The following is a 26,958-nucleotide window of genomic DNA, read 5'->3' as shown; positions in this document are numbered from 1 at the left end:
ATATACACAGAAATGGATTTCCTAACTCATTTATGTATGTATATATATATATATATATATATATATATATATATATATATATATATATATATATATATATATATATATATATATATTCTCGATTCATGATCCTGAACTATCTTTTATAACAAAGCACCCCTGATGAACCAAACCAGTTTTGTTTTGAGTGATCATTCTGATTCTGTTCTTTTTGAAACTCAGTTAACAGCAATTAGAACATTACTGTTTGGTAGCAATACTCTGTCTAGTGGCCATTTAAGCCCCTGTTGAAAACTAGCCCCAGATGGGTGATTTTATATTTCCTTAGGATCATATGGATTATATTATTTTATTTTAAAGATGTATCTACAAATTTTGGTGTTGGTACCTAGAAAATTCTGCATCCCAAGGGACCTTCCTGTGCTGTGATGCCCAAAATGCCCATCGATATAATTGGGGTGCTTTACTCAATGCACATTTAGAGCAATGCTACAGACTTAAGTGGTAATTAATTATTACCATTTTTATGCCAGTCTACCCTAAACTGATACTTCATTTTTGTGATGGACGCTGGAGAGGTAACATTATTATTACATGATTAATAAATAAATTATTCATTTATGTCTTTTTAAAAACAGTATTAGTAAGATTTTTGCCCTGATTTATTGGATCAGCACACCTGCTGTGGCCACTAAGAAGAAATTCACTTTTCCCACTGGATTTATTAATAAGTTTACATTATGAAAAGTGTGACAGGAATTCTGGAACAGACAAAAGATGGGTCTCAAACGCCTGTGTATACAGAAAATAATCAGATTTTGCTCCTGAAATTTTATGTAACACATATATGAAGACAGTGGGCTTTTAAATATATAGAAATCATTAATTTAGAAAAGCAGGACAGATTTTTATTACCAATGTTTGGCAATTTAATGAATATTGTGAACAAGTTCTGCACTGATTACAACACTTGTCTTTATCTAATACCAAACACCAAAATGATCATTGATATTAACTGATTTACATTATGATAAATGAATCATGCTTAAGTATGATTGTTGATAAATTTTTTCGCTGAGCCCCACAAAAAGTTTCTTGTTTATTTTGTCTTTTATGTATGAATTATGTTAAACATTAACATTTTATATGAATAAAAATTGGAAAATGAGTACTGTTTTTATCCATTGAGAAACGTAGAGTTGAGATACAGTACACCTGTGGCTTCACTATGTGTTATAAAGTAGCTAGATGACTTCTGATAAAAAGATCTAATATGAGGTTCACTGAAGTTCACTGTTCAGAAACCTGTGCAAAAGGAGAAGGGCAATCTAAGGCCACTTATTATCCATTATCCATTTAGGTGTCCATTTCACATCCCAATCCTAATGCTGTGTGTATATGGGTGCAGGGATGCACTAAAATGAACACCAGCCTTGGTGTTAAATAAACATTCTATCCAGTAGATCAGTCTTTTTCAACCTTTTTAACATGGGAGGAACCCATTGAAATAACTCTCAGGTCCTCACGGAACTCCTGCTAGTTAAGACCTTATTACAAGCAAACACAACCATCCTTATTCACCCACCTATACCCAGACTAAAGACAACTTACATGTATGGTACAAAATTGCCTAATGGCCATTTATTTGCATCATCTTGTTAACATAATAATTTAAACAACTTGACACATATATTTATATCATATCTCTAACACATAACAATGTAACACCAGAAGCCCTTGTTAACCAGTATAAACAATATGCAGGTCCTCGAAGACATTCCACATTTAAAAACCGTAAACTTGAAAGCTGCACATTGATTTTGTTGGTTCCCAGTCACAACCCTACCCATTTTGGAACAATATCAATGACTGTCCAGCCGCCCCATTTAAAACATGCTGTTACAATCTCGCCACTTAGGAAATCACATACCGAAGATGGCTCCCCTTTACCCCTATCATATCTCAACATCCTGCCCTCGAGAACTTTAGTCCATCATGCCTAAACCAACCACCCTAGGGCCAAGTCTATCAACCAGATTTGAAGGGAGGATGGGAAACTTGTCCCTGTTTTCAAAACCTCTGACACCTATTTCCTGTTCTTCCCCACCTATATTTCCTTCCTTCCACCCCCATTTTCCTTTCCCACTGATCCAAGCCCTGAACTTCCCCTCCTATACCTGATAAACCCTATCCTACAATCTTTGCTTTACCACCCAGTCCTGTTGGCCCTCCCCCTAGCTTCCTCCTCTTTCTGGCTCCTGGACCTTCTTTAGTGTGGTGGTCACTGGAAAGAATGGCCAGGGAGTGTGCCGTAATGCAAAGCTCCCAACATGGGATAATGTCAGCATTTTGGGGGTAGCATTAGGCTACTCTTCTATTTTTTCTATTTCTACCAGATCCCTTCGTTTTTTTAAGCAGGTACTTATGTCATCAGCAGCCAATTAGGATCAAGGATTGGTTCCCACTCTTCCTAACAGTTCTTCCCAACAGTTTTCAGCATTTCTTCCCGCCTAGCAGTCTTCAATAAAAAAGACAAATTCAGGAGAATGTATACTTGAAGAGACTTACCTATCCAAGCTCCCCCACCCCCCACTCAAGAACTGTTGCATGTCACGGCCTTAAGTTAATGGGTTTTAAAATCATTTCATGAAGGGAGGGGATTTGTGTCCTAGAGTGTAAGTTTTTTGGGCTTGAGTTGTGGTGATGGCTCCAACAGTATTTATTTATTTATTGAAGTGTAATTGTTTAAAGTAATATATTTAGTAAAGAGAGTTATTTTAATAAGAAAACCATTAATAAAAGGCAGTGGGCATATAATTCCAAAAGATCATTTGGAAACAATTGCTGGCTATAATCTCATGCCTTTTCCCAATGCTGGCCATTGGGAAGAATGTTACCCTTACAGATAGTCAAAAAGATCATGTGTTTCACCTGAACTGACCTGAGAGGCACAATTTTTCTCATTTTTAAAGGAACCCCTAGTAACCTCTAAAAAAAATCTAGGGTTCCTGATTGAGAAACGCTGCAGTAGTTGAACAATTGAAGCAGTTTGGTTGGCTTAAACACAGCACAGTGTAATGCTAATACTTTCCAAATGACTTGTGTGTAATACTTTGACTTCAGGTAATACCTCTCTGACACCCCTTTGACATCTGCCTAATTCAAATTTGTGCCTTGCAAAACAACAGGTTTGCTGGGTAAAACTTCCTGTCCCATATAGTATATACTAACCTTTCCTTGTTCATATTTTTTATTGTCTGCATAGAGAACTGAAGAAAAATACTGTGTACTTCCAAGTATGAGAAGCAGTGATAGCACTGGGTTACTCAGCTATAAGCATTAGCATTTTCCAGTGTAATTTTGTAGATCGTAAGAGAACATATTTCTTAGACTTACTGAAAAATAATTGTCTACTAGTGCCATGTGGAAATGGATATAAAAAAGCTGACAATTCAGCTGAAGGTATCATTTTTAGCACTGCTGTGCACTTTTCTTTAAGTAGAATAGCTTAAAAATAAATTGTCACAGAGGACCTCCTGCTCAGCAAGAAAAGCAGGTGGAATAAAATGATAATGCTCTGGGATTCTTTGTAATGAAAATATACATAAATCATCTAGATAACACATTCAGTGCATTGGCTTGAAAATCCACATATTGGTTTGGCATTGCAAAGACTTGGTAAAGTCAGATTAATTGCCTTTTCCTTAATTGAAAAATAACTGTACATGTGAGGACTCTCACTTTATATAAAAAGTGTGGTTTACTCTCAAATACAGATATACTATAACAAAACCTACATATACGTACATGTTTGTGATTTATTGTTATCAGCATATTGGAGCATTTTATGCTTTCTTTTTTTAATAGCATATCAAACCTTAACCCAGCATTGAAAAGGCAAATTTGAACAGTTGTTTTTAAGAATAGTAATCTAACTAGGCAATAATGACATTTTTCAGTGGGGTAGACGCCTATGATTTTATTCCAAAAATGTTTAAAGATGAGCTTCATGTAAATAACTAAATAAATATACATACCTTGTTTTATCTCCTAAAGAATTTGCATTTTTGTATGTCCAGTTCAGTGATTTTGTAGAGACCTGCCAGGCTGGTGACCCTTTTTCTACTGCAGCTTAGAAGTACAGCAAGGCTCCTTTCACCCAGCCTATGATTGGAAAATAAAGGGACAGCAAAATACAGATATTTATTTTTTCTGTTCTCTCTTCCTTTACTACCCATGCATGCAGCTCACCTAACTGGCAGCTTTTGCTGATGACCTGGGAAGTAGTCTGAGATGCGGCATATGTTGCTGCCATATGGCAGCATTTTACTTAGGTAAAGACTCCAGAGGGGAACTGCTGTCTCAGGAGTTCTGCTCTATTTGATGTTAGAGTTTCCTCCTAAGTGACACCAGGAGTCCAACTGACACCAGGGCACCCAACAAGGGGAGATGGGCTAGTAGCCTTGGAGGCACTGGGCTCTTTACTGCAAGGTGTCACCAGGTCGCAGCCCTCAAGGTTACCCTACCTGAGAAGGAGTGAAGGGGAGGCTTTGGTGTGGAGGAATGTATGTACATGTATGTCACAGACATGCAAGCCCTGGGAGTGTGGTAGCGTGTGACCTCACCATCTTTGTCAGGCAGTGACAGGGAGCGCCACCTTTCCCCACAGCATGGTGAAAAAGGCCGGTGCAGGAAGCCACGGGATGGTTCTGCAGGGAGCACCACGGGAATCTGAAAAGAGCATAAGTAGATTGGTTCCTCTTCCTGATTTTATCTGGTATACTAAAATTGAATGCAAATAGATGAGTGTGGTCACCCTGGAGGAAAACCATACAAGTATTCAGCAAGTATCCATGTTACAGACTGTTTCTCAACATTCTCAAGAACTGTTGGCCTGGAGACTAAAATGTTTTGTTCTGTGTGATGCACTCCTTGTAATTGAAGATGTTCTATTTATTGATAGAAAAAATAAACTCAAAGAAAGAAAACCCACAAATTAACATTTAGCTAATGAACTTGTTTTATGTTGTGGTTTTGTATGCTGCCAGGCTCTTCCATTAGACACTGATCTCCAGCATAGGCAATATTTTTCATACCACCTTGTTATCATACTGCCCATCGTCTTTTATTCTGCTCATACTATATACAATACTATGTTTTATATATAGACCCCTTAAAGTGCTTTACAAAATTGTGCAGCTTCTACATGTATTTAAAAGTATATGGAACTGTGAACTTGTTGTTCAAATACTATATTATTAAGGGTAAATTTGTTGATTGGTTGAACAAGTTATGGGAATTTTTCAGCTGTGATTTGAGGCAGTGTACAAGTACTGCACTGGCACCCACAATGGATCAGTATGTAGACATCACTGCCTGTATTATTATACCCCCACCTTATAGATGAGCTAATAAGGTTTAGCATGTTTATTTTTCTTTGTGTTTGTCAGGGCTGAACATGCCCAAGGGCAAATGAGAAATGTGTTTGTGAACTTTATTTGTAAAGGTCCATGAACACACATGGTTCAAATTTTAATAGGCTGCAACGGCAAAGCAGGAAAACACTGAGTATATTACAGTGTTCACATCTTGACTTTTTTTTTTTTTGGCAGCTCCTCCAAACTCTCAATCATTGAGGTCTAGCCTTATCACTTGCAGTTGTATATTGTAACACCCTCATGAGGAGGAAAATAGGAAGCTGGGAAAGACAGCACAAAGGGAAGCGGATCACACAGAGGCCAGCCAATCGCGTGTGAGCTATACTGAGATCAGATGGCATGCATGCTATTTGTTTTGTGTTTGTGTCTTTACATTGCAATGTGAAAATGCCAGTAAAAATTATATCTCTGTTGGAATATATAGAAGTAATTTACACCCCATATATATTGATATAGTTTATTTTATGACCTAGGGTAAACAATACTCTAGGACCTAAATTTTGATTCATATTCATATAAATGTTATGGTAGATGGTATTTAATCCAATGTGAATACCTTGTTATGGCCTTATGGAAATGCCGTTTTCCAGAATTTAACAGATAACATCATCAGTAATCTGTTTAGGTAATATGCTGTCTGCATGAATTATTTCCTGTCTCACCTCCAAAAATCAACTGGAAGAACTAGTCTTCTGGGGACTATTAGTTGCCTACACTAGGACTGGCTTATAAAAAGTGGTACTACTTTCTGCAGGGAATTATCCACCAGATGTACAAATTGTTTTGGATAACGGTATTATGTACAGGTAGTCCCCAGGTTACATATGAGATAGGGACTGTAGGTTTGTTCTTAAGTTAAATATGTATGTAACTCGGAAAAGGTACATTATTTTAATAAATGCAATTAGGACAGATGTTTGTCTCAACATATTAATATGCAGCATGGTGTCAGTTATGCACTGTATAAAATCCTCACTGTGAGTTAATCACAAACAAAGCAAAAAAAATCTTTATGCAGCATAGACAGCAAGCTGTGCTTTGATATGCAAAAAAAAAGCAACTGCAGAGTTTGTCTTGGTCATTAAAGAGTTACAAAAGGCTGCAGAAAAAGCCCAGTCCTTAAGATCACCCACAACCTAAGCTGTGTGAGCTTTGTATCTAGGAGTTGTCCGTATGTCTGGTGTCCTTAACTCAGGGACTACCTGTACCTGTAAAAAAAGCCAAAATTTACACTTACTTTTCACCTGTCTTCTGCCCATGGTGCCATAGGAGAGGGAAATTATGATGGGATCCTGGAAAATACAGAACAAGTCTTAGTTTAGTTTGATTCATGCCATAGTTTACCTCCTCTTTCGAAAGCAAAAATTCTACATATCATAGGGAGGTAACACAAAGCGTGCAGCTGTTCAGTTGTTATGTCTTGAGTATTTGAAGATTAGATATGCAGATATATTGAAAATAGTTGAATATTAGATATGTAGGTTGGTATGGAAAAAAGCAAGCACACAACTAGCCAAAAGCCACCTCTTGCTTATTTCATTATTTTACACACTAAGACATGTTCTAATACTTGCTTCATTTGCACCTTCTGTACAAAGAGAGATTTTTGTTTAATGCACTAGACTTGATTTACTTAGAAAATAAAAACTCTTCAATTAGCACAATTAATTCTGTTCATTTTTATTACCCAATCGTATGTGAGGAAAATATTAAAAAGATACAGGATTTATACTAGCTCATGACTGACATACATACAAAGTGTTTATAGGTTCACCCTAATTTCTAGTATTCTCTTTGCAAAAAAACATAACTTTAGATAGTAAACTTTACAAATTTATATAATAAAAAACTAATATGTTTATTTATGAATTTAATGATGACATTTGACTAATAATAAGTTTCAGCCAAGAAAATTCAGAAATGACCTGATAATTACAAAAGATGCTCAAAATGTAGGATCTTTGCTTGTAATAATTGAGCCTCAAATGACCCAGTATTTATAAGCAATGCTTTTGAATTAAAATTCACTTGAGTCATCTTGGCTTTGTGTTTTAGTCCAAGGGTGATAATGAGCACCCACAAACATGAGTGGTGCTCGGTTTTACAAACAGATACTTGCCAGCTTGTTAAAAAATCTCTGTGGGAGTGCTATTGCCTGACCCTTTACTGTTCTAAAGAAAGGAGAGTAGGATGTCATTATTATCTATGTATTGTGGTCGGTCCAGGTGCTCCACTGAGCCATTTGGAGACAGGTAGGCATATTCTTACCCATTGTTCTAGGACAGATAACCTTTCTATTTATGGGCACCCACATAGTTAACTAATAGTTAAAAAATAGAGTTACAGCTCTTCATAAGACATGCTGGCAGTACTATTTCCAGATGTGCACAAAACACAAATGGTAACTTTCTAAAACAGACAATTTTCCACCATTTGCAGTTCCCAGACATCAACAGACAGGAATCATTTGCTGTAACCACTCAGGAGGGTTATTTAAAGGAAAAGATAAATTTAGGAAATTATGCAAGAGCTGCCTCTAAGTTTCCCAGAAGTATATGAAGGCACTTTCACTAGTTAGTTTAAAAAATGTTTAGCTTTGGAGCTTTATATGTCTGTCTCTTTGATGATATTTATTATATCCATTTGCTGAATGCTAATTAGTCAGCTTATTTACATAAAGGTGAACTTGGCTGATTACAACAAGCACTAAGGGTGTTGCAAAGTTTAAACAGAGTTTTTTTTTTTTTTTGCTTTGTTTTTTTTTGTTGCTTTGTTTGTGATTAACTTACAGTGAGGATTTTATACAGTAACTGACACCACACTGCCTAATAATATGTTGAGACAAACATCTATCCGAATTATTTAATAAAATAATGTACCTGTTGGGACTTACATACACATTCAACTTAAGAACAAACCTTCAGTCCCTATCTCGTATGTAACCCAGGGACTACCTGTAATAATAATATTACTTATACTCAATTAGGAAACAGACATTCAGTTGTAGCATGCAAGTATATATTATTATTGTTTAGGATTCACTGCAGATAATTATCTTGCTAGCACAAGGATAAACAAGTAACAAACTGAGTTATGGTTTCTAGAATTACCTTTTTTTAAATAATTTTACCATATAACAAACCATTTTCACATATTATCTTTAGTTCACTAGAATGTCTACACCTTCTCTATAAATATTGGTACATTTGGAGGGAAATCATATTGATTTAGGCCCAATTGTATTCATTTATTTTTAAGTTTATACAACATCCTTTAAATACAGCTGTTGGATCAGGTGATTCACATGTATTGCCAGAGTAATAAATAACCTTTAAATTAGCTCACAAGCTTAGATGACACTAAGCTAGAAATAGATTTCATAGAACATCATTCTATCAGTCCTGTCAAAATTAAATTTTAAGGGAACCTTTGACTTTACTGTTCAAACATATAGGTTCACCAAATTCCATCTAAGTAAATAATTAGATTAGAATAATTCCCACCCAATCCCTGGTCTTTTGACTGGACAGTAAAACAACAGCAACAGACTGATGAACTATCTCCTTTCTTAAGCTACATACACACTTCCAATTATTATCGTTGGAAAACGAACGACGAACGATCCTGCACGATATCTACGAACGTTCGTATAGCACCGATCCTGCACATAGAGATAACGACACGATCGTTCGTAGATATTGTACACACAATAGATACGATCGTTTGAGCGATAGAGGAACTATGTGAACGACAGGAAAGTGAACGAACGTTCGTTCATTACGCATGCTCAGCGCATGGACGATCAACGAACGACCGTACACACGAACGATGGTCAACGATCGTTGTCCAATCCGATCCGCCGGTCCGGTCGTTCGTTTCCAACGACTTTCCTCGTTCGTCGGCGTTGTTGGTTACTTTTTTACGAACGATTTTTTGCCCAATCGATCGTTCGTCGTTCGTTTTGAACGATAAAAATTGGAAGTGTGTACGCACCTTTACTCTGCTCACTCTTCCTATCAGATTGTTCCTTGTCAGCACATATGTGTCCAACACACCTAATTTACTCTCAAAGGTGACTCCACAGGCTTACAGTATACATATATAAATCTATACATGTATATATATAATGATAGATTACAGTGTAGGTCTATATTATCTTACTGTTATACTGTACTACTAAGATACAAAGTTGAGCACAAACATATTAGATTGAGTGCTAGTTGTGCATATAAGGCATATGGCTTGGTTTTAACAAAACATGGCTTTGACTGACATAAATTTTTACTGTATGGAATAAGAAATGACCCTAGTAAAACACAGGTTCTCCAAGACCATCTAACCAGACATGGCATAAATTGCTCTTATAAAATTGTTGCTAAATTGAATTCTCAGACATGCAGCAGTGGAAAAAAAATAATTTAACAAGTAAGCTGTGTGACATTTTTCACACATATTGCAATCACAAGGCAAATCATTCATTTATCCTCAGGCTTATGCTAAGGAAATCATATTTACCTACATTTATAGGACATGCTCTCACTATATCAAAATCACTTGGGCAAACAAATACCATCTCCCCAGGGCACAATAAATAGGGCTGTACAGGCATCCTATCATACCACAGGGTTTCACTGTGTTAATCTGATATATTTATGATGCTAGCCTGGTTACATAAAGATTATTTGTATAATGTAATAGTTGTGGGGTTAATTGACCATAGATGAGGAAATATGTATACTATAAATTATCTGTAAATGCTACATTATGATTTTACTAATGACCATGATATGTAAGTGTCCCAGATACAGTATCACCAGTGTATTTTGCTCCTCTTGCCTTTCTGGAGTTTATCCTATGCCTACTTCACAAGTAAGTCAAATGTTAAAAAATATTACTGCTTGATAATACAAAAGCAGCGTACTTTCTGTTTTAACCTGACACTGATCTGTTAATACCAGTGCATGTTATTCTGTAATCCCCTCGCAGGAGAAGCTATATGGTAAACCCTATTTACAATAATATGTAAATAGCATTGAGAAAGTAGGTTATCAGTAAAGAATAACTGTTTTTTTGATGGAAGGGATTACAAAATTATATTAAACTAAAACAAAAACAGCACGTTGAGACTTATGTAGGGAAATGATGGTGTACACATTTTGATGTTACGGTATTAATTTATGTCATTTGTCATATGTACATTTACAACATTGCATGTGTTACTCTTAAACATTTACTTTACCTATTTCATTATGATTACGATATATTTTTACTTACCTGCTGTTTAAAGATTTGAAAATGGAATCTCTTGTACACACTTAGATTTGCCCTGCACTGGGTGCATTACTGGGCTGAAATGTACCTATAAATAATTTACTGATTATGGTTTTGATCAGGACTAGGACTCTATCTGTATGAAGTTTGGTTTCCTCTGGGAACTTCAGTGGTTGTTAAACTTCCCCCAAACTGACTTTATTTTCTATTCATGACATGTGACTATGGCAGGGACATCAGAATGTGAGGTTTTTTGAGAGACAGTAACATGACAATAAAACCTGTAATGTGCTGTAATCGTTAATAAAATAGGTATTGCAACACCATGGATGATGACACAGGAAATGTAGTAGCTTGTTATAGAAAGGACATTGGATGGGCTTGTCAAAAATAACCACCACCCAATGGTGTGCAGCAAACTTCACTATCAAGGAACCTATTTGTTTACCCTTATCACTGATGACATATGCGATACAATCATCCAAGAAGACTTGCTATCAACCTTGGCAAACTTTGTAAATGTTTATTCCATGTACACTGAAGGGTGAGGATACCAAACAGTGCAGATTCTCAGGTGGGCACAGGGGTGAGCTCTCTATCAGGCTCCTGAAGAGTTGTGGAAACCTGTCAGGAGATCAACTAGCCCATTTCATACAAAGAATAGATTTCAATTCTCAATTAATTTTAACATGCCTTACGTTAGGGCCAAACTATTATGAATAGGCTTTAATGCAGAGCACAACAGACAGATTGTTTTTACCAGTGCTTGTGGTTCCCTAAATCCATCTGTACTAAATAGAACTGGCAAGGTTCATTGTGCTACTGCAATGCACAATAAATGTGCACCATGAGTTATCACGTGGGTTTAAATCCATCCTAAAAAAATTGTTCTATAGCAAACCCATCCTGCAATTGTTTAAATTGTTTGGTGGTGTGAGACACAATTGTGTCAACAGAGCATAGCGGATGTCATTAATCTCCCCTAAGGAGTTACTTATATGAAAACTCTTTCTGTGATTGGTGGATTTCTCAGGAAAGCAAATGTTAGTGTGTGTTGCACTGTGTGATGTAGCGACTTGGAGACCTGGAAAAAGTAGGTTGTGACCTCAGTCTCTTAATTAGTATTCACGGAATGAGAAGGCACCATGAAGTTGGTGTCTAGGCCCCCCCTATCCCGAATAAGTATGGCACTATTGACTGTGCTTCTCCTGTGGGTCATTGTGCATGTCTTCTTCATGTAGTCAAGCTGAGGAGGAGGTATCCTGGGTACTTCATGCAAAGTAGCCTAAAGAGAAGTGTCTTTAGTATACCTCAATCATTATGTGAAACCATCACTTTGTAATGGAGAATTGCTGCTATTCATTATACCCAGAATACATTTTAGAAGAATAAAGGTTGACTACAGTCGTGTAAACATTGACCAATACATAGATCATATTTGTAAAGGTACATTCTATAAAGGTTGCTAAAAAAATCAGTAGGGGAAAATGGTTAACATGGATTATAAAGAGGTCAAGAGTAATTGATAAATGGGTTATCTGCATTTCACTTGGAAGTTGCATGAGTAACGTACTGACAAATCTGTGTCTGGCCTGTTCATTACAAGCTGGAGAGTGACTAGTGGAGGGGTAATAAGCTGAAGGCCTAGTGAGGTCCTGTTTATGGTAAAACAGAGAGTTGGGCATTATAAAAAGGAATATATGGCCCATTGATTAATCTGTGGAGGCTCATCCGTGGAGCTGCAGTAAGAGTTTCACCATGGCATAGTTTGGGATAGAGAAGTTTTTGCCTCTGCTATATAATCAACCCCCTAAAAACCGCAGTTAAAATGTTCTATAGACACAATACAATTATATGTTTATAGTCATGCAGCTTGATCAGATGTCACCAATAGATAGCTCTGTAAGTGAAATTTAATTGCAGTACTAGTCAAAGTGAAATGTAGGAATTGTGGGAGAAGAAACTACGCAGTATATGTTTTGCTAATAAAATTCTTTGCTGCAGGAACATAGTACTTATTTGGTCAAAGTGTATTATTAGCCTCCAGAATAAGTAGCTTGCGTGACGTTTCATTTAGCCTTTCGTCTTTTTCAGTGTCAGACATATGAGTCAGTATAATTTCCCTAAAGGGAATGTTCTGACACGCCAAGTTTGGTACATGCATTTGCCTGGAAGCTGCTTGATTAGTTTGTGAATATTTCTTTCACTATATCAGAGAAAAAGGATCATTTAAATAAAGTGGTCAAAAGATATCAGGTTATGTTTTTGATTATCTGATAAAGTTTGCAGTGTGATCCTGGAATTAGGTCATGGTGTAGCCAGGAGCTTTTCTGCCTCAACTAACTTAGCGGTCGGACTCACATGTTCACTTAATTTTACTTTGATCTTTGCAAATATGCTAAAGGCACAAAGAGTGCTTTGTTTGTATCACTAATTGTATACTAAAAACAGCCAATGGGCTCCTTTATACCACTTGACCTAAGTCTAGTCAGTCAAGAGGGACTTGCAATTTATGATATAGAAAGTTTCCAAAGAGATGTCTTCAATTACAACCGACACCTGTGCCGAAATTGCCTTTATATCTGCGGTAATTTAGTAGTACTCCTGAAATTTACATCCATTAGGAATGAGTGAATCTGCCCAAATTTGGTTGGTGGTGGCATGGGGGGGGGGGGGGGGTCACTGAGGTTTACTAAGTGAGATGGGGGAACTGATACTGAAAATTAGCCATTTTCAAGATCAATAGGCAAGCTATTGTAAAATAGGACTTGGAGACATTTCACAAAGCAAATAACATTGGCTGAACCCCCTACCACCTTACCTACCCCCTGAACTGAACCCCCTACCACTTTACCCTACCCCTGCCACTTCTTATCTCAATTTACTTGTTTTTTTTCCTTGTGAAATTGACTAGCATAAGAACAGTAAGCAAGCCGTAGAACAGGCATCAAATAGGCACAGCAAACAATTTATCATCCAACAAAAATTAGGGTTTAGACAATTGTAATTAGTAGGGATACTATGATGATTTTTTTTTCACTTTTTTTTGGTATGAAAATGCTTTCCATTCAAAAATCATATTTATGTGAAAATTCAGCCAATTTTCCACATTACAAATTTACATTGTGGACCTCAATTCAATTCAATGTAAAGACCCCGAACATAGTATTGTCAGTAAAATTGTTGGTGGAGGTTGCTGTGGGAACATTAATGACTTAAGTGCATTTTTGCTTTTTTTAATTTATACTGTAATTTTGATTTACAGAAAAACTCAATGCTATCCCATGTGCCAGAGAGGAGATGTAACAAACATCAGTGGAAGGGTCATAAGTTCAAAGGCTGGGCAGTGCATTGTGGTTACTATGATGACTTTCTGCATTTTTTTGATGGGTTTGCAAACCTTGAACAGGCAGAATTGGTACCTTTGTTAGCCACAAGCGTTTTTCCTAAAATCCATTTTAAAACATTTCTAAAACCAAATCTGTATTATATTGTAGTTTACCAATCCTTAGATGTCACAGGCTGATTTTACTTCTTGATAATAAATGTGCTCACTTTTCTACGGTAAGAAGATGTGTATGTTCTCCCCATGCTTGAGTGGGTTTCCTCTGGACACTCTGGTTTCCTCCCACATCTAAAAAACATGGAGTTAAGTTAATTAGTTTCTCTCAAAAATTGACCTTTGACTGTGGTAATGACATTTGACTATGGTAGACGCATTAGATTGTGAGTGCCTTTGAGGGACAGTGATGTGACAATGGACTTTCTAAAGCACTGCGCAATATGTCTGCGCTATATAAATTCTAGGTTATTAATAATAACCCACCCTAGGTTAATGCAACACTAGCAATTACTTGTGCTGCAGTATGCACATGAAGAGGCAGGACAGGGAGGTGACTTTGCTGTATTGCTTTAATGTAAAAATCATGACACTAGGTTGGTCAAGTTATATGGCTGAGATGTGTAAATCTCAGACTGGGATTTTATGAAACATATAATATGGCCCCAGTAAATGATGTACTTCAGTCTATCCACGTGTTATCAAGCTGCTATTATACCATGCACAATTGTATATGCCTGCTATTACTAGTGTCACACTTACCTCTTCCATGCTACAGCGCAGGCAAATCACTCCTGCGCATGCGAGCAGTTCTGACCCTGGGCGCACCTGCTCTTCCAAGTTTTGTCAGTTTCGCCTATCCGGCCAGGCAATCAGCAAATAGCCTCTTAATCATCCCTGGTTATTCAAATACAGCACTCAGAGCCCTCTAGTGCTGATATACTACCAGGGTTTTAGAGAGTGCATAGTCTTGTTACTAACTGTATTTCAGAGGCGCTCACAATCTGAATGCCCCTAACATCCTAACAATCATAGATAAAAAATTTGTTTACTAATCTAAGTTTTAAGAGGGAAGCCTATTAACCACCTAGCCGTTAAGCCCGACCTTCGTACGGGCAAAAAAAACCGGCTAGGATGGTTAACCCCGAGATTTTTCCCATCCATACTTACCTGGTCCCCCTGTGCTCATCCAGCGTCGTTTTCCTATTTAGTCACCATTGGACACTATTAGGAATCCGGACTTTTTGTTACTTGTTGTTCTGTTCGGTTAAATTTTTTTTTGTTTGTATGCTTCCACCCCCCCCCCCCCTCCTTTTTATCCTGAAGGTGGGTGGTGGTTCTGTGTTGGATATAGAGGGAAATTTTTACCCATTTGTGCTTCTCGGGTTTGAGTATGTTAATACAAATTGTGATTTTTACTGTGTATATTTTGTGAATGAGTTCTCATAAAGGTGATATATTACAGCATAGACGAGGGGGGGGGGGATCTGTTTTATACTGAGTTATTTGTATTGTTCCTTTGTTAAATTAAAAATGTAAAAATTCAATAAAAATCTATTGAAAACAAATTAATCATGCATATTCGTTGATTTGTTGTTAGTCGTTCGTATTCTAACGACAATTATTGCACTTGTGTACCTAGTTTTAGGCAGGAGAAAGGGTGACTTTACAGACTGATACACAGCATGATACTGTAACATTGTAAAATAGATAATCCCTAAACAATAAGGCTAATCTATTATAGGAGTTCAGTAGTGGATATTCAAATTGTTTTAAATGACCATTGTTAACTGGCTTCTTCACAAAAAAAAAACATCTACATGTTGTTCTTTTATGTAGTGGACATCAGGTGGTGGGTAGTGGAGGCATCTAACACAACAAAAATATTAGATGCTCAAGATCATGCTTCCAGTTTAGCTGTGGAAGCAAAGGTTTATTCAAATGATAGTAGGACAATCATATATATTCTGTATTCTGTCTGATCTTATATACAGTCAAAGTAGTCCAGTTGACTAATTGATGGTTTGTCAAGGACTGTAACAACTACAATGACAACAGGTACTGAGGTGAATATTAAGGTTTTGCTGAGACCATTTATTTGTCCATTCCCATTGTTTAGGCCTCTCAAGTCTTTCATCCATACTGATATAAATTACAATGTTATGCCACTTTCATTGACATGAGTATGGGTAGCATATGTAGCAAAATTTACCATGAAAAAAGCTTGTGTCTTGTGAGCTGGTTATTACAAGATTTTGACATAGACAGGGGTTCAAATCCACAAATCAAGGTTGTACATAACTAAATAGGAGGCTGAGTGGAGACACGTGTGTCATGGGAGAACACAATCACACTAGCATTACTAAATGAACTGGATAATGAACCTTTCAAGATACCTGTAAGATGAAAAGGTTATGAACATGAAAGAACCGAGTCTAAGGGCAACCACCAGAACTTCACAAGAGCATAGTAAATGTAACATATTGCAGCCCCCAGACACGCTTGTGCAGATAAGAGCAACCAGGGTCAGAAGAAGAGTGCAGTACAAGGTAGACACACAATAGAGGATGACCTAGAGGTCCAGGCAAGCAGCAAGCAAGCCAAACCAAGAACAAGCCAAAGGTGGTTGCTGGAAACACAGGAATATAGGGATACAAGGACATGGGGATCACATGAGCTCTGGGGTCATGGGAGCAAATTACAGCAGCAGGGAAGCAAAGGGTCTTAAAGGAACTGGTTACTGACACAAAGAACACTTGTGGCAACAGGGAGCATGACTAAAACATAGTAACATTTTGTTCAAATACAGGGCCTGATTGATTAAACTGGAGAGGATACAATTCCATCAGTGAACCTGGGTGATCCCAAAAACCTGGAATGGATATGGTCCGGGATTGCAACAAATAGCAAGAAGAAATCTATTCCAGGTTTGCAGGATCCCTCAGGTTCATTGATGAAAGTGTATCCTCTCCAGCCTTGGAGAGCTTTGTTTCATTTTAAAAGCCCATGTTAAACAGGAGAGTTCAAAGAGGCCATGCACTGGTGGGGAAACCTGGTGCTTGATCCCAGCAGAAGTGTGTCAGATTTAGAACAATAATTCTGAGGTTCCAAATGATTTTCAGTCTCACTGTCATAATATGATATTTTCCACATATAAACCAAGAAAATAAAGTGGTATCTTACTTTATTCAATATTTTAATGTGAAAGGGAAACCAAAGGGTAAACTGTCGTTTGAAAACATAAATGCCAGTACTAAAACTATAAATGTTGTTTTATCTGCAACCCTGATGTAATGGAGACTGTAAGACTGACAAATGGCAGCCCTGATCATCAATCATTTGTACTATGGCCTCTATTTCAATACTCTTTTTACCCCCCCATACCAATATATATATAAAGTTATTACAAGAACACAAACTTCTCAATATCACATAGAAGGAACATCTCACAGCTCTCTACAGTACACGCTGAACTACAAATATTTGCAAAAGAATATTTACATCCTTACTAAAACAATGGAAAAAGATTACAAAGATTTTTTATAGATACTCTCAGTGGACAGTACATAAACAAGCTGCACTAATTAACTCTAAAAAGGTTCTAAACAAAGCAGTCAGCTGGTAATCTTGTCAAAAATAAAAAAGATAATATTAGATCCTGACCTCAAATTTGCATTCAAATTACACACTGGGTGGGGTGCATATTGCAGTCAGTTTAATTGCAACTTTTATTTTAGGTCCAGTGGCCAATTTCATTGGCCAATGGCCAAACATTTGCCTTCGGTTTTCCAAACATTAATGCATTTATGGCACAAAAATGGTATCAAACTAAAATTAAGGAAGTTCTTTTAGTGATTATTAGCGTCAATGTAATATTCTATTATTGCAGTGGGTCTTCAAAAAAACGCTGATATTCTTAACTGATCCTCAGGAAAGCCTCTTACCGCATTAAATGACCACTGATTAAAAGGTAGACTAAACCCAGCTGATAAATCCTTTGCTGCAGAATGAATATTTATTCAGAGATGGTAATCGATTTTCTGATTAGTTCAGAAAAAAAGATGCATAGGAATGTCACATCAATAGTCATAAGCTATTTAAACACAAATTCCACTCTGGGATAACATGAATGGCAAATGCAGCATTTGAAACCAAGGCCTGTGGCCACCTACCCCTAGGCCCATGACTCTAAATATGGTGTCACCTAAAGGGTTCCTTGGCTGATTAGAAAAGCGTCACCAGAAGCAGTGAGCTCCAATAAGATTTGACATTGACAGTATGGAACCTCAACAGGGAAAGATCCGAAGTTTCACAATCATGTGAGACCGATAAGTACAATCAATATGATAATCCGTTAATATGGTAAAGTTAAATTCAGTTATTTAGCATGTGAGGGGTTTCAAGTTGGCTGTTGACTTTATTTTACTAGAAATCCTTGTAACAATAGAAGAGTGATAGGAAGACTGCTATATAATTTTTATAATAACAATGTAGATCTTTTTTGTAGGGACTGCCTCAGATTTAGCCCAGATCTGTAGTTTATCACTTTCTCATTTGTAATAATTGCCTATAGAGAACATTATTACACGCAGGTAATACATCCACAGTGCTGATGATATTGAAGTTTCTGTTACCTGTGTTTTTATCATTGTATGAAATTATTGTATTTGGTACATTTTTTAGGCTTACACTTCTATTAGCATCTTAAACTTGTCTGATAAGATATTTTTATCTTTAAATGTTGCTAAAGGAGCAACGAGAAGGGAGCTAGGTGGGGGCCAACATGACTGTGGGGGAAGGCCATTAGGTCAAGTGAAGGTGTAAGGGGAAAGGTTTATGATTAGAGTATTGGGATTGGTTAAGTTTGTATAACAATAGGAGGGGTAACAAAGGACAAAAAAAGGCTAAGGAGATAAAAGAGGGCAGTCATTTTTACAAAAAATTTTAGAGAGATTCCTGCCCGCCCTTGTGGTTGGTAGGGGTGGGGATGTGTTGTAGGTGATGAGAGGTCCTCGAGGGGAAGTGTGTTGGTCAGAAGTGTGGTAAATAGTTATGGGGTGTGGAGAGTTATCTGCGGTATGGGGTCTCCAAGTTGGTGTAATGATGGATTAAAAGGTTATTTGTGGAAAGTATGCGTGATTGATATTGTTCTTGAGGCAGTGGTTTCCCGCCTGGGAGCAGCTGGTTTATCAATAACGCAGATCCCTGATTGATGTTTAAAGTTGGGTTAAATATGGGCGAGGACCTGCCACCTGAGGTATGTCTTTAGTATAGGGTTGTTATAATATTGATGCTGTTTTTTGGTTGATATTTATGGTTATTTATTACGTTAATTATGTTACATTTTTGAAGTTAATTAAATGGCCAGACAGCCATTTTCACTGCACCTGTATCACTGGTTTTATTAAAGGGAAAAGGGGATTGAGGGGGCGGTGTGATCAAAATGTTATAATGGCAAGGGCTCTTGCATGTCATAGTCATGATACTGCAATGGAAGTGTTTTAGTGTTTCTCCTGTTTTTCTTCACCATTAGTAAAAGATTGCTAAGTACCCCTTTTATCTGTCCCGATATTTCAAGTATCACTTCAAGCAGAATTCTAGTAAGAAATAAGATAAAAATTACCAGTATGTTAAATGATAAAATAAGGACTGCTTTTGCTACAATATTTAGTTTAAATTCTACCCATTTTCACTAATCCCCTGTTATCATGGAACAGCACCTGTGGCTGGAGAGTGAAAGAAGAAGCAGCACAGAGATACATTCTCTGTGTCGCCTCTTTTTACTCCAATCTGTATGCTTTATGTCAGCACGTGAACTGATCGTCTACCCCCCCCCCCCCCTTTCCCTGAGCTTTAATACAAGGAATGCAAGAGACTGACACCAATGTATTTTGTGGTACATATACTGCTTGCATTTAAAAATATGTTGTATTGATTGCAGAGCTGCATTCACTGTTATTTTTGGGTCTGCTTAGAGTTTAGGTTTAACAAAAGTACATTCATTATTAAAACTCTTTATTTATGTATAATTGTTCTTCAATTATTTTATGAAAAAAATTAACTACATTTCTTTTAACATACCAACTTGTAAAAATGTCAGTTTATCACCTTGAAAGCAAAAATAGAAAATTTGGATTTTAAGTTTTAGGTGTTCAAATTTTGTTTTATATTTTAAATGCAACACTGTACAATTCAGTATGTGTAATTTATAGTTACATAAAGAATGCTGTCTACTACAATTTTTTTATTGCTGTTTTTTAGTGTTTGTATACATGCCAATGCCAGGCCCAGAATGAAAAAAATGTTATACTTATTTTACTCACCTAGGTGTCTATCTTACCTATGTCTAGGTGAGAGTGATGTCACATCCCCTAAGACAAGATATTGAGGAACTCATTTCCCTGGATTGGAATGTCTTCTTGACAGATTTGGGACATTCATTGTTATCTGGGTAAAAAAGTAGTCAGGCCCAGTAAAGATGGAGGTAAAATTAATATAAAATCTTTACGTCAACTAGTTTTTATTAGACAGAAAGTTTTCTCCCAACCAACAAAACCCATTGACCTCCTCAAAAAGAATTAAGGTTCTAAGAAATGCTCAGCCATTGCAAAGAGTTTTCCAGCCGCCTTACAATCTCCAGTCGCTACTATTTATGATATCAGGAGTTCCTGGATATAAACCCTTCCTGTAAGCAAATTACCATCTATTGCCCTAAAGAGACTACATTATAACTAAGGAATATATATACTGTCCAACCAGGATCCATCCCTGGCGTTCTGTACATATTCTAAAACCTGGAGATGGGGAAAGCAACATAGACACCCTGGAATTCACCCCAGAGAAGGCATTTACACTTTGATGTCGCCTCATGGGGCTGTGCTCCACCACAAAACTCTATTTCTGGAGAGACTGGACACCCAGGGACGGATTTCCCATAAGGCCACCTAAGTCATGACCTAGGGTGCTGTGTTAACAAGGAATGGTATTTGCATACATAACTGCATGAGTAGGAGTTCATTCAGTACCCAGGACATCCAGGCATCCTACAGTAAGCTGCGCATGTGCTCATGCTACTTTCATTACATATATAGGGGCTGCTTCCCCTTTGACACATTGGACCTGATTTATTAAAGCTCTCCAAGGTTGGAGAGGTTACACTTTCATTAGTGGGTAATCCAGCAAACCTGGAGCAAGCCTATTTGGCAAATTTCAAAGTTAAACTTGGTGATCAAGATAAGTCTTGGGGCCCTCATAAGGTGTGCAAACAGTGTGTCGTGGGTTTACGGATGTGGACAAAGGGAACACGTGATAATATGCCATTTATGCACGATTTTTATTTTTCATTTTGATCGATCGTATTGTGCACATTTCTGTACATGTTGTAACAATACGATCGTTGAAATATAATCCACCAATAATGTACACACGCTAGATTCGATTGTTTGAACTATGCAGGAAGTGACATGTAAAGGAGAAAGTGTACTGCAGAACCGTCCGCGATCACTGAACGACCGTACACACAATAGATAATGAACGATCGTTGTTCAATCAGATCCACCGGGACAGTCATTCGTTTCCAGCGACAATCCTCGTTCGTTGGTGTTGTTGTGCACTTTTTTGGTAATGATTATCGGACACTCAGACATTAGTCGTTCATTTCCAACGATAATTATTGCAAGTGTGTACACAGCTTAAGAGATAGGTCCTTAGATGAGATAGATGTTTCAGCTAGCCACGATTTTTTATTAGTCAAAGTAGAAGAGAAAACATGGAAAGTTTAAGGAAATGTCTGCATTATAAAACAATTTAAAAAGCCTTTACTTGGATAAAACTTCTACTGCCTCTTAATGCTAATTTTCCATGTAAAGAGAAGATTTAAACCCATCAGCTGTGGGAAATACAGCAATGTAAGGGACAAGAGGATTCCTAGAACATAGCAGGAGTAGATGGTTTGTTTGTTCTAGACAAGTTTCTACACACATTCCAGATGCATCTAAATAATAAGTGTCTCAAGTTTATTTTCTTTCTAAAATACCTACAGCCTGAGTAGAAAAGCCTATCCCCCTGCCTGCAGCTACAGAATGAGATCCTTGTGACCCTTGGGCAATCAGCGATTTCACTGCAGTAGCCAGATCTAAATCTCTGCTATTACAACACAACTGATTTTGTAAAAGCCCTGAGATTTCTGCAGAGCCCTGTCTTGTTAGAAGTGATGTCTGCAGTCCCAGTAGACTAAGGGCTGTCGTTCAAGTGACACCCTTTGCTTTTTCCCAAGATGTTAATAAAGGTTATAAAAGGTAGATGATGGGAGAGGAGAAGAATTCTGACCAGCCCAGACAGTAATTAGACATGTCCAAAGAAACAAAAGACTATAATGTGCAAGTAGGTTTGGGTTTGTGCTAGGAAACCGACTCCCAGAGTAGCCATTTTTTTGTAGTTCAGAAATTAATTGCAAGTAAGGTTGATGATAGGGTCTCTGTCCCATGAGGTTACTTGAGGTTTAATTCAGGTATATACAGTGCATTAAATAAATACCTTTAAGGATGTATCAGTAATTACAAAGTAACAACAAAGCTGCTAAATTCATGCTTGATTTGCCTGCTTAAAGTTCATATTTACCCACTTGCTACAACAACCAAAACTGAAACTATGCGCTTTCCATTGATGTTTTCCAATAAATGAAGTTAGGTGTAAGGATGGTGTTTTAATTACCCCAGCTTAGAACCGATTTATAATAAGGAAGATGATGCTATTTGTTCTTTTGCATGCCAGTCTGCACCACATATCAGGGTCAACATGTCCATTTATAAAATTTAGGCAGAATTAATTTATTTGTGTAAAAATTGCTGGAGTACCCTTACGTTAAGTTTAGTTTTAGATCGAGTTGTGAAGGAGTTGTCACATTATACTGCTATGTGGGCTCCATTAAAGGTTTACCCTTACATTCTGCAATGGTTTTAAAAAACAGGAAGTAAAGAAAAATCTGCAACCAGGACACTAGCAGCATATGGCAGGGGTTCTAGCCTTCCCCTACACTACTTAATTGTATTGTATACGATCTGGCCTACTAATATTATGTACACATATCTATCAGACCTCTGATACAAAGAGAGGAATCACTAATAGCTCTGGAAAAAAAAGTTTACAGATCTCACTGGAATGTTTAAAGAATTTTCTGGTTCCATATACAATTTCATGTACAAAGCTCTTGTTTTTTATTTGATCTAAGTCTGGCCAGTTTCAAATGAGGTTGCCAGTCCCATTAATTTTTAATAATATAAACAATCCAGTAAATGGTGCAATGTGCATTTTCTAGCTAAATAAATGTATCCATATAAAACAATTACTCTAAAGGTATATCTTTTATAATCTGTCCTCATTTCCATGTTATTATTTTCCAGGTTTCTGGGACTGGGAGAAGTCTTTGGATAGTTTAAAATGCCTTATGGTAAGATATAACTTGGCACTTGATATTTGGCCTGTTTTTCAGTTACTCATATGATTTTTATTTTGTTGTTGCACTCATTTGACATTTATTGTGCTGGTATCTAGGTGGAAAGCAAAAAGTCCCAAGAGGTTCTTTTTTCAGACACATTTTGATATTAATATAACATAATATTGTTTCTTCATAATATTTTAGGTGGAAAATCAACTGTATATAAAACAAACAACATATAAATATTTACTCTTCTTAGAACTGAGACAAAGGGCAGACAAACTACCCAGAAAAAAAAATACTGGTGATGGATTTTGCAAGTGCAACAAGCATGCGCTTTAAATGGGCTGAGAAGTAAGTGCAATATTCTAGTTCTATATTGCTTTTTTTGTGACTAAAAGGGTAACTCCACTTATTGCTTTTATTATCTGGTGGAATTCAGAGCATTTAAAGTGGAACTAAAGTGGAACCTAATTCCTCAAAAAGGTTTTTTTTACTGTATGAAACTTCACATAGTTATGATTTCAGAAGACCACAAGTAAGAAGTGACTTCTGTTTAGGGAGCTGCCTTCTCTTTGCTCCCTCAATCTCCCAACCAGGCTTTTGTTAATGACATACATATTCTATTTAAGTAACAAGAACTGACACCAACTACAATAAAGATCTTCAGTCATTATCTGCCATAGCACTGAGATTATTGGGCTCAAAATGAGGTTTTCTATAAAAATGTACAGTAAATTTCTATTCTTCTATGGAGCATTAGGAGTTGAATCAGCTTTAACTGAATAGTGTTGTCATGCCTAATTATCCTATAAATCTATTACCAGTTTAAGTACATCAGTAAAGAACTAATCTTCTTTATACAATAGTCTATTGTCCAGTAAAGGCTTCCCCACACCACCAGTATTGGACTACATTGTCCATTGCAGTCCCAACATAAGGACAATACCAGAGGATTCCTTCATTCTTAAGCTCTGTAGGGGATACAGAGAAGTTCTTTGTTTTCTAAATGACCAAGCATATTGTGCCCTGTTCTACAGTGAAGTTCTTTGCTCTAGAAACCACCATGTATATTGTGCTATGTTCTACAGTAAAGTTGTTTGTCCTAGAAAACACCAAGAGTATTGTGCCATGTTCTACAGTGCAGTTCCTTGTTCTAGAAACCATCCAGCTTGTTGAACTCCCTTAGGATATGTACACACATGCAATAATTTTTGTTGGAAAAAGAACGAATAACGACCGATCAACAAATATTTTGAACGATTGTATAGTGCACGATTCTGTACATGCTGTGACAATTGTTCAAATATAATTCACCATTAATGTACACACACAGCATACGATCGTTTGAACAAAGCAGGAAGGGACGTGTACCGGAGAAAGTGTATCACAGAAACATCCACGATCACTGAACGACCATACACACAATAGATAGCAAATAATCCTTGCCCATATCATAAGATCTTTAGTCGTTTGTTTCCAACGATAATTATTGCACGTGTGTACGTAGCCTTATTGATGTTGCTGATGGTACGTTTTTCTTACAATCCTACAATCAAAATATCGAAGCTCATAGTCAACTGAACATGATCCTTCGATCATTAAACCAAAACACTAAAACTTATGAGTGTTGTTCCAGGGAGTAACTGATTGCCTTAGGGGTCAGACAAGAATTTTTCCCTGTTGGAGCAAATATATCCATAAAAGTTTTTCACCTTCCTCCGGATCATCTACAAGTTTGAGGTTCTGTGGACATATGTCTGTTTAAACTCAATGGACATGTCTTTTCTCAACCCAACTTGATATGTAAATATTGGCTAGTAAACCAAATTTATGATTGGAAGCATATAAATTAATATAAACAGTTAATGGTTTAGTTAACAATAAAATTGTTTAGTTCTTTTTAGTCTGAAGCACAAACTCGGTAGCCAGGTTCCATTATTGTAACACCTTAGATGCAAGGAGGTAGTTATCAGCTAAGCTCCAGTCCATAGCATGGTAGTGTTCAGAAACCACTAAACAAAGTTTGGCGTATGGCACAAGCAAATGTTCTGAATTTTATCAAAATTTTTTATTTTTTAAGTCTTGGTAATCACTTTTCCCAGAATGTGAAATGCAGACTGTTTGCTGCTTGTAAATATATGGTATGTAATCATATTGGTAAGGAAAAAAAGTAAGGTGTGCAAGGCATTAGCAGCAAACGCACTCCTTGTATGGAGTTATTCCCAACTCCATATTTTAGGGTGTTCGGCCCACTTTTATTTTTTTTTTACCTCAAAAACAGACCCCCACCCCACTCCAGTGCAGACTTCAGTGACAGACCCCTAGAAAAGACTTCAATAACAGACCCCCCCACGACAGACCTCAATAACAGACCACCCAGGACAGACCCCTAGTATAGACCTTCATAACAGACCCCCCAGTGACAGACCCCTAGTACAGACCTTCATACCAGACCCCTAGTACAGACCTCAATAACACAATAACAGACCCCTCACTGACAGACCCCTGATACAGACCCCCCAGTGACAGACCCCCAGTACAAACCTCAATAACACAATACCAGACTCCTAGTACAGACCTCAATAACAGACCCCCCAGGACAGACCCCTAGTACAGACCAGAACCAAGAAGCGTGGATAGCTTTTCCCCCACTCCCCTGTTCTTCCCTCACATACCAGGGCATGGGGCAGGCTGTGCCAGGGCATGTGACTGGCCCCAGTACAGTGGTATTGGTTGTCCCCGTCTGATGGTAGCCCAGTCTCTACCCAAAGGGGGGGGGGGGGTTCCAGCTCCACCACATAACCCCACATGCCAGCCTGATATTTTGTATACATACTAGGAAACTATTACCACAACTACATGACTGGGGCCTTCTCCCTACACTCCTCACAGCCTCCACCATCTTTTATTCTGAGTTGTCTGTGTGACTGGTATATTTTAGGTAACCCTGCTATTTTCAGATCCTCCTAATGGTTCAGCGCAATCTGCCCACTACCACAAACTGCCACCGCTAGGCGCTAAATCACAGCTTCCCTCCACAATCCCCTCCTCCGCCTTGGCCCCTGCAATTTGTGTGGCTGAGGTAGATAAGTTGGGGGGGGGGGGGCACTTTGGCCTTGGTTGCTGCCTATCCCCTATCTGTAGTAGAGGCCTGCTGCCAGCTGGAGGCTTTACCATAGATTTACATTTACTGAGACATTTTGTGAACGAGAGCACAGATTGTCAATGGAACAAACAGAAAGCAAAGCGTCTGGATAATGATTGGTTGTTACCTCCATCACTGACACCCTCCTCACTTTTATTTCAAAAACACTGCAGCGAATACTACAAATCTGTAGCGGAACAATTCACCCAAATCGTCAGAACGTCGTGTATTGTATTTATAAATACATAACTGGCAAGTACTTCTTAATGTCTGCATCATTTTAATAAAGCTTTTGAAAAAACAAAAAAATGCAGCCTTGAAAAAA

At 37.4% G+C, this 26,958-nt stretch overlaps 1 long non-coding RNA gene across 1 annotated transcript; it reads right to left on the bottom strand.

Annotated features, from left to right (window-relative positions):
• Nucleotides 1-4,064: 4,064 nt before the first annotated feature.
• On the bottom strand, nt 4,065-26,871 carry LOC140332149 (uncharacterized). The gene is made up of 5 exons (XR_011921036.1): nt 26,761-26,871; nt 14,265-14,343; nt 6,676-6,730; nt 4,626-4,731; nt 4,065-4,164 (listed from the first exon to the last, which is right to left on the bottom strand). It is a non-coding gene; the product is annotated as an uncharacterized lncRNA (long non-coding RNA).
• Nucleotides 26,872-26,958: the final 87 nt, after the last annotated feature.

The sequence above is a fragment of the Pyxicephalus adspersus genome, chromosome 5, assembly GCF_032062135.1.
Source record: "Pyxicephalus adspersus chromosome 5, UCB_Pads_2.0, whole genome shotgun sequence".
NCBI classification, from domain to species: Eukaryota; Metazoa; Chordata; class Amphibia; order Anura; family Pyxicephalidae; genus Pyxicephalus; species Pyxicephalus adspersus.
Note: the sequence above shows the minus strand (reverse complement) of the source record. Positions and strands in the feature narration are given on the sequence as shown.